This window comes from Nyctereutes procyonoides, unplaced genomic scaffold (assembly GCF_905146905.1).
Source record: "Nyctereutes procyonoides isolate TBG_1078 unplaced genomic scaffold, NYPRO_anot_genome, whole genome shotgun sequence".
In the NCBI taxonomy this organism is placed as follows: domain Eukaryota; kingdom Metazoa; phylum Chordata; class Mammalia; order Carnivora; family Canidae; genus Nyctereutes; species Nyctereutes procyonoides.
Window position 1 is genome coordinate 27,976,203 of NW_026575042.1, and position 7,594 is coordinate 27,983,796.

At 39.6% G+C, this 7,594-nt stretch overlaps 1 pseudogene; it reads left to right on the plus strand.

Annotated features, from left to right (window-relative positions):
• Positions 1–6,009: 6,009 nt before the first annotated feature.
• LOC129506951 (cyclic AMP-dependent transcription factor ATF-4-like) lies at positions 6,010–7,074 on the plus strand (annotated as a pseudogene).
• Positions 7,075–7,594: the final 520 nt, after the last annotated feature.

The following is a 7,594-nucleotide window of genomic DNA, read 5'->3' on the forward strand; positions in this document are numbered from 1 at the left end:
GATTGAATACTAATATTGTATTGTCTATTTCTCCTTGAAGATCTGTTATTTGCTTAATATATTCAGATGTCTTAATGTTGGGTACATAATATATTTACAGTTGTTATATCCTCTTAATGAATTAACTCATTTATTTTATTAGTTTTTAAAGATTTTATTTATTTATTCATGACAGACAGACAGAGAGAGGCAGAGACACAGGCAGAGGGAGAAGCAGCCTCCATGCCGGGAGCCTGACGCGGGACTCGATCCTAGGACCCCAGGATCACGCCCTGGGCCAAAGGCAGGTGCCAAACCGCTGAGCCACCCAGGGATCCCGAATTGACTCATTTATTATTGTATATTACCTTGTCTCTTGTTTTAGTTTTTAGTTTACAGTCTATTTTGACTGATATAGGTATAGTTAACCCTGTTCTCTTTTAATTTCCCTTTGTGTAGAATATCTTTTTCCATCCTTTCACTTTGAACCAATGTGTGTCATTAAAGTTGAGGTGAGTCTCTTGCATATAGCATATAGTTTGGGGCTTAGGTTTGCTTTTTTCTTTAATAAATTTATTTTTTATTGGTGTTCAATTTGCGAACATATAGAATAACACCCAGTACTCATCCCATCAAGTGCCCACCTCAGTGCCCGTCACCTATTCACCCCCACCCCCCGCCCACCTCCCCTTCCACCACCCCTAGTTCGTTTCCCAGAATTAGAAGTCTTTCATGTTCTGTCTCCCTTTCTGATATTTCCCACTTATTTTTCCTCCTTTCCCCTTTATTCCCTTACACTATTTTTTATATTCCCCAAATGAATGAGACCATATAATGTTTGTCCTTCTCTGATTGACTTATTTCACTCAGCATTTGCTTTTTAAAAAAGATCAATTCAGCCACACTGTCTTCTAGTTGGAGAATTTAACCTATTCACATTTAAAATAATTATTGATAGGTAAGGATTTACTAATGCCAGTCTTACTGTATTCTGGTTATTTTGTAGTTCTTTTGTTCCTTTCTTCTCTTGCTTTCTTCCTTTGATGATTTTCTGTAGAGGCATGCTTTGAATCTCCCTCTTTATCTTTTATGTACTGTAGGGTTTTTCTTTGTGGTTGACATGAGGCTTACATAAAATATCTTACAGATATCTCAGTATATTTTATGCTGATAACAACTTTGATTGCATACAAAAACTCTCCCCTTTTATTCACCCCACCTCATTTTGGTTTTGATTTACATTTTTTGTAATCATTGATTTACAATTTACATTTTTATATTGTATGTAACAAATTATTGTAGCTATAGTTATTTTTAAAGGTTTATTTCTTTCTTTCAGAGAGAAAGAGAGAGCTAGTGCGGGAGGGGAAAGGGAGAGAGAAAGAGAATCTTTTTTTTTTTTTAAGATTTTATTTACTTATTCATGAGAGACACAGGAAGAGAGGCAGACACACAGGCAGAGGGAGGAGAAGCAGGCTCCATGCAAGGAGCCAGATGTGGGATTCAATCCTGGCAATCTGGGATCAGGCCCTGAGCCAAAGGCAGACACTCAACCACTGAGCCACCCAGGTGGGTCCCAGAAAGAGAATCTTTAAGCAGACTCTCTACTGAACATGGAGCCTGATGCAGGGCTCTATTCTAGGATTCTGAGATCATAACCTGAGCTGAAATCAAGAGCTGGCTGCTTAACTGACTGATCCACCCATGTGCCCCTCTAGCTGTTTTTAATTCTTCTGTCCTCTACCATTTATAGTACAGTGATGAATACCCCACCATATTGCAGTACTGGATGATACTCCTAACATATTAATTACAGTTATTTTAAATTCCTGGTCTGATAATTCCAATACTCCTGTCATGTCTGGTTCTGATGCTGACTTAGTCTGACTCAGATCGTGTTTTTTGCCTTTTGGTATGCCTGGTAATTTTTTCTTGATGATCATACATGGTATCATGGGCAAATGGTGCTGCTGTTGCTAGGCCTTTTGTAATGTGGTAGTGAGATGTGGGAAAAGGGGAAGCATTCTGTAATCTTCTGATTAGGTCTCAATTTTTTAAGTGAACTTATGCCTCTGGACTGTGCTTCTCAGTTTTTTCTCCTCTCTTAAGTGAGTCAGGATTGCTAAAGTGGACTGGAATTGGGCATTTCCTTCCTCAAGGTCAGTTAGCCTCTGATAATATCCCAGCAGGTTAGGCTCTGGTTAACTACTTTCTCCTGAGGTTAGGCGCCTTGTTAAGAAAAGCGGTGTTCTAGTGTATTACAAGATGCTTTCTTTTCCCCTCCACTTGCCAGAAGCTGAAGGGTCTTTCTTTGGTATTTACTGTGTTCCTGGAGGTACATCTCACGTTATTGTGGGGCCCACCTACAATGGATCCTTCTGGAGTTTTTAATTCTCAGAGTCATTCCCACTGAGACTCTAGCAATTCATCAATTACAAATCAGGTTTTTGGGGGCACCTGGGTGGCTCATTCATGATCCTGGGATTGAGTCTCATGTCAGACTTCCTGCTCAGCGGGGAGTCTGCTTTCTCTCCCTCTGGCCTCCTCCTCCTGCTCATCCTCTGTCTGTCTCTTTCTCTCAAATAAATAAATAAATAAATAAAATCTTAAAAAGAACACAAATTGGTTTTCCTACCGTGGCACCTGTTTCCTGGGTGTTTCCATTCACGAGTCTCTGCTTTGGTAAGCCTTGATTCCATGTATTCACCTATCCGTTGCTCTAATCTTGAGGGCAGCAGTTTGCCCTGCATCCTCACTCATCTCTTGTATAGATCCTAAAAGAGAAAGTTATTTCAGTCTTTTGAGTTTCTTTCACTTGTTAAGATAAAGCTGAGACTTCTAATATCCTTACATGTGCCAGAGAGGGAAGTCTCATAGTGATCACCTTTTGCCTTTTCAATGACCTAGTTAACAATTTTTTTAAAGATTTTATTTATTTATTCATAGACAGAGAGAGAGAGAGAGAGAGAGAGAGGCAGGGACACAGACAGAGGGAGAAGCAGGCTTCATGCAGGGAGCCCGACGTGGGACTCGATCCTGGGACTCCGGGATCATGCCCTGGACTGAAGGCAGCGCTAAACCGCTGAGCCACCCTGGCTGCCCCAACAATTTTTATAACTTCTCTCTGGTAAAACAACTGGTGGAGCTCCAGCATCCAGTTTTAGGTGTTTACCTAAGAGAAATTAAAGCATCTGTCCATACAAAGACTTGTACACAGAATTCATTGTAGCTTTATTCATCATAACCCAAAACTGGGAACAACTCAAACATCCGTCAACATGGAAATGAATAAATAATTGTAGTACACACGGAATAGTACTTGGGCATAATAGAACAAAATACTTACATACCAACAATATTAATGAATTCCAAAAGCCAGTAAAATAAACCAGACACAGAAGGCTCATACTATCTGACTCCATTTACATTGTATTCTAGGAAGTATAATGACAGAAAAAATATCAGTGGTAGCCAGAAACCTAAGGCCAGTGTAGGGGATTGCAAATGGACACAACAGAACTTTCAGTGGTGTTGGTAATAGTCTATCTTATTGATTACATAACTATTTATTTTTAAAACTAACTGAATTGTACATCTAAACTTTGTGAGTTTTATTTTATGTTAATTATACTTTAATTTAAAAAGTTATACCTGAAATAACAAGTAGAGATTTTTTTAAAATGCAATTTACAGTAGTTTCAAATATATGAATTACTTCGGCATAAAGGTCACGAGAGATATACAAGACCTGTATGCAGAGGGCTACAAAGCATTGCTAAGAGAAATTAAAGATCTAAATAAATAATGAGATAACTGTGTTCACAGATCAAAAGATTCAATCTTTTTTAAGATGTCAATTCTTTCCAAATTGATCTATAGATTTAACAGAATTCCAATAAAAACTCTAGTAATTTTTTTTAAGATTTTTATTTATTTATTTATTCATGAGAGACACAGAGAGAGAAAGAGAGAGAGGCAGAGACAGAGGCAGAGGGAGAAGCAGGCTTCCATGTAGGGAGCCCGATGTGGGACTTGATCCTGGGTCTCCAGGATCACGCCCCAGGCTGAAGGCAGATGCTTAACCACTGAGCCACCCAGGGATCCCATCTAGTAATTTTTTGAATGAAAATTGACAAACTGATTCTAAAATTTATGTGGAAATTCAAAGAATCAAGAATAGTCAAATTAAATTTGTTAAGAACAAAACTAAAGGACTTACACTATCTGACTTTAGATTTATTATAAAGCTATAACAATCAAGAGTGTGGTATTGGCATAAAGATAGACAAATCAATGAAACAGAAGAAAGAATCCAAGAATAAACATATATATATATGAATATATATATTCAATTGATCAATTGATTCTGACAAAGGTGAGAAGGTAATTCATATGAGAAAGAAGAGTCTTTTCAACAAATTATGCTGGAATATTTGGATATACATATGCAAAAGTAAATATTAATCCATACATTCTGTTATATACAATGATTAATGACAAAGAGTATAGAGCTAAGTGTGAAATCTAAAATTATAAAACTTCTAGAAGAAAATAGAAAATCTTAGCGACCTTTGGTTGGGCAAAGATTTCTTAGAATACTATGAACACAATCCATAAAAGAATTTGATCAATTAGATTTTACCAAAATGAATAACTTCCGTCTTTGAAAGATGCTGTTAGAGAATGAAAAGACAGGAAATAGCTTGAGAGAAAATACAAATCATTTATGTGTTCATGTTGTGGAAGAAAATATTCTTGCATTTTTTTCTGACTATAAGGTCTAAGTTTTCATCACTTATTGAGAGATTTGTTATTTGCTCTTGATAAACACTCTATTATGCTGAACAAATTTACTCATATTGTAATTTTAACTAGAGATTTTATCAAAAACAATTGTTGGATTTTATAAAATCTTTTTTTCTTTTTTTTAATTTTTAAAGCACGTGTTGACAAAGCTTTTACTTATCCATTTCTGCACCCTTTCTCCCCCCTTCTCCATTATCTATCCTACTACTAGCTGTGTCACCACAGTAAGGATTAGTGGATAGGGGGAGAAAAATAAAGGCTCATAAATTACATTTTTAAATTTCATAACTAATCTAATTCTGCAACAAAATAAACTTTAAATCTGCAGTTTTTCTGTTGATGGAAGGCAGAAGCTGTGAGAATGAACTCTTTTGTGTGCTGCAGATCTTAAAGAAAATGGTTCTTGGTCCCACTGCAAATGCAAAGCATTTTATATTGAGAATTTTCTTAACGGGGAGAGATTGTTCTTTGGTGCCCACCTAAGCTAATATTCTGTGCTATTTGTATTTTGAACAAAAACACCTATTCCAGAAATAGGTCTAAGTCTGCTTGGCTTGTTGAAATAGAGGCTGAAAATAATTGCTTTACCCTGAGTGAAGCAATGCTAGAGTCTCCTTGTGGAACATTGCTGTGCTGTATGGAATCCATCATCAGCAAGATAATTGTCAATTATGTGGTGGTGTTAAAGAATTACCAGGAGGGATGCAAACTGGTGCAGCCACTCTAGAGAACAGCATGGAGCTTTCTCAAAAAGTCAAACATTGAACTACCTTTTGATCCAGCAATTGTACTACTAGGGATTTACCTAAAGGATACAAAAATACAAATTCGAAGGGACACATGTACTTCGGTGTTTATGGCAGCATCATCAACAATAGCCAAACTACAGAGAGAGCCCAAATGTTCATGGACTGATGAATGGATAAAGAACATGTGGCGTTTCTCTTCCTCCCGTCTGTAAATGCAGATCCCTCTGGCAAATGCATGCCTTCCCTCCTCCAATCCCACAGGATCAGAGGCTGCCTTGGTGTATTAGAGGCAGCGGTGCCTGCGGGCAGCATTGGCCTTTGCAGCGGAGGCAGCAGCACCAGGCCCTGCAGCGGCACCCCCCAACCCCCTAGCGGCTTAAGCCAATGGGCTTTTCATAGCATCCAGCAGGAGCATCTCTGTAACCCACAAAGACACCTTCTAATGAAGCACATTCCTTCATTCCAGTCCTGCCACATGGCTGAGATGAGTTTCCTGAGCAACGAGGTGTTGGTAGGCAACTCCATGTACCCCTTTGACTAGTTCGGTTTAGGGGCTGAGGAAAGCCTAAGTCTCAGGACTACCTGGAGGTGGCCAAGCACTTCAAACCTCATGGGTTCTCTAGCAACAAGGCTAAGGTGGGCTCCTCAGAATGGCTGGCTGTGTGGATGGGTTGGTCAGTGCCTCAGACAATCGCAAGGAAGATTCCTTCTCCAGAGCAGATTGGATGGTGGAGAAAAGGGATGTGAAGGGGTTTGATTTTGATTCTCTTTTCAGTATGGATGACCTGGAAGCCATGCCAGATGAGCTTTCGGCCACATTGGATGACACATGTGATCTCTTTGACCCCCTAGTCCAGGAGACTAATAAGGAGCCCCCCCCCCCCAACCCCAGACTGTGAATCCAATTGGCCATCTTCCAGAAAGTTCACCAAAAACGGACCAGATTGTCCATTTTGCCTTCTTTACCTTACTGCAACCACTTCCACTCTCCCCAGGGGCCCTTTCCTCCACTCCAAATCATTCTTTTAGTTTAGAGATAGGCAGTGAAGTGACTATCTCTGGAGGAGATAGAAAGTCAGACTCTACTGCTTACATTACCATGATCCCTCAGTGCATAAAGGAGGAGGATGCCCCCTCAGATAATGATACTGGCATCTGTATGAGTCCTGAGTCCTATTTTGGGTTCCCCCAGCATAGCCCTTCTACCTCTAGGGGCTCTTCAATTAGGAGCCTGCTGTCTCCAGGTTCCCTCTGTGGTTCTGCCCGCCCCAAACCTTATGACCCTCCTGCAGCAGCAAAAGTAAAGGTTGAGAAGCTAGATAAAAAGCTGAAAGAAATGGAGCAGAACAATACAGCAGCCACTAGGTACCGCCAGAAGAAGAGGGCAGAGCAGGAGACCCTCAATGACAAGCGTAAAGAGCAGGAAAAGAAGCATGAGGCTCTGAAAGAGAGGACAGATTCTTTGGCTAAGGAGATCCAATATCTGAATGATTTGATAGAAGAGGTCTGAAAGGCAACGGAGAAGAAAAGGGTCACCTAGTTGGGGTAGGGGACACTCCTGAGTGTGTGTGCTTGTACATTGCCTTCGCTGAAGCTGTATGTTGTAATAAATTATTTTGTAGTAAAAAAAAAAAAAGATGTGCCATATATATACAATGGAATAGTATTCAGCCATAAAAAAGAGACCTTGCTGTTAGCAATGATATGAATGGAGCTATATTATGCTATGTGAAATAAGTCAGAGAAAGGCAGATACCATATGATCTTACTCATATGAAATTTAAGAAAGAGAACAGATGAACATATGGTAAGGCAGGAAAGAAAAAAAGGTAAGAGGAAAAAAGACTCTTTTTTAAAAATATACCTATTTATTTATTCATGAGAGATACAGACTGAGAGAGAGGCAGAGACATAGGCAGGGGGAGAAGCCGGCTCCTTGCAGGGAGCCCAGTGTGGAACTCGATCCCAGATCCCGTGATCAGGACCTGAGCTGAAGGCAGGCACCCAACCGCTGAGCAACCCAGGCATCCCAATAAAAGACTCTTTTTTTCTTTGAAGAT